We start from the raw sequence: 1,983 nt of genomic DNA, 5'->3' as shown, positions 1-1,983 counted from the left end.
GGCTCTCCAGGGCCTTCAGCTCATCCTGAAGCATCCAAAAGAGACCCTGCAGCGTCCTGCCAAGCTGCCCTGCAAGGAGCACGTGGGCCCCATCGCCTCTCCCGGTGCAGGGGGGCTTCGAGAGGCTCCAAGAGCAGCACCCCGGCCTGTGCCGGCCCGTATCCTCAGCGGGAGTCTCTCCGAGGGTAGCGGCGGTGAGGGAGAGGGTCCCATCCTGCAAGACCCCAGGGCACCCRCCCCAGCCCCCCCGGAGCTGGGGCTGCTCCGGCTGCCACAAGGCTGCCGTGGGTCGCCGGTCCTGCCCGTCTCCGCCTGGCGCCCCAGCTCATCCCAAGCAGCCCAGCTTGTTCTCTGTCCCCAGGCTCACCACCACCACCACCACCACCACCTCCCGCCCCGCCGTGTGTCATCTGCTAATTTTACCCGCAGTGATTTAATCCCTTTTTTGTTTGAGAGAAACACGAGAGCGCCAGTTCCTGCAGAGCCCCACGGGAAGCGTTCTCCGCTCGGAGAGGGCTCCTCTGGGCCAGCTCTGCGCTTCCCCCACTAAGCAGGCACTTTGCTGACGGTGTATCGTGACAGCTCCCCCCATTTCACGTGGGACACGGCACAAGCCAAACTACCTGTAACTATCAGCATCCTCCCTGGGGAACAGTGGCACCCATGGAGGACTCCAGAAGTTCATCAGTAAGTTCATCGGTACCCCAACAGCTACTGAAAAATGACTATCTGTAGCACAGAGGCATCTGGGGCAGCTCTCCTAGGACTTCTACAACCTCACGGCTTGAGGCTGATGATTTCAAAATGGTCAGGACCATCCTGTGCAAATGGGCTTCCTAACCTCGGGGTGTCTTCACAGGATCCGAGCAGAGGGCTCTGCTCCTTCCCAAGCTGACAACAGCAATGCTTACTGAGCATTTCCCCTTTTTTTCCTTCTTCGTGGATAATTTCCCCATGAACGCTCGATTGTGGTAGCAAATTGCCCTGCAGACTGCTGCAACCTKCAAGAGCAGCCGGCTGGCATGGCCCCAGCGGTCAATCTCACTAACTTCGCAGAGGGGGAAACTGAGGCGCTTGGCAAAGCGATGCCTTGGGGGGGGGGGGCAGCACTGGCAGGCCCACCGCATGGAGTGYCTCTGTCCTGGGCTAATAGCCAGTCCTCTGAGCCATTTATAGTCCTGTAAGGGCTCATGTGTCTGAGGACCGTGGGTTTCCTACTGGGACCCCGAGGCCTGCACTCTCAAAGGCCTGTTCAGGGAGGTTGTTTTGAGCTAACTGCAGAGAAACCCTCTCCCCTGTGTGCCCCCTTCCCGGCCTGTGCTTCCCCTCCTCCTGCTCTGCCTTTCCACGCCAGGGAACAACAGCAACACCCCCAGGGTGGCTGGCAGAGGGCGCCCAGGTGTGGGTTTAACCCTGGAGGCCGAAGGAGGGAGCTCTCAGGCAGACMCCCACCGTGCCAAGCCTGTTAGTACAAAACAGCTTTGTTAAGAGCAGAAGGTACCCTGTGCTGCGCAAGGCCCGAAGCCTGTCCTTGCAGGCGGAGAGCTTGCTCGTCGGCAGGTGCTAGGGGAAGGCATGCAGGGAGCATGTCTACCAGGAGTGAGGACCCCCCCGCCGCCCCGGGATGTCCCATCAACCCCTCCCCCCAGCTCCCTCTAGCCCCATCCACCCCCACCCCTGGGGGCGGGCCGCGGCCCCTTTAAATCCTGCCCTGCTCCGGCCCCACCCGCAAGCCTCTTCCCCCTTCTATTTTTTTATGAATGAAAAACGTCCTCGGCGGAACCATGCAAATCACGCCGCATCCATTGGCTGCCGCCGCCCCCCCTCCCACCCAGCCGGCCTCAATGGTGCCCCGTGGAGCCGCGCGGGGGCGGGCTCGGAGCGGCGCCGCGACCAATCAGACGGCGGGAGCGCCCCAGCGGCGGCGCGCCATTGGGCGGCGCGGAGGGTAAACAAGCGGCGCTGGGCGGGGCGCGCGTCGGA

This window comes from Apteryx rowi, unplaced genomic scaffold, assembly GCF_003343035.1.
Source record: "Apteryx rowi isolate R43461 unplaced genomic scaffold, aptRow1 scaffold_450, whole genome shotgun sequence".
Lineage (NCBI taxonomy): Eukaryota > Metazoa > Chordata > Aves > Apterygiformes > Apterygidae > Apteryx > Apteryx rowi.
Note: the sequence above shows the minus strand (reverse complement) of the source record.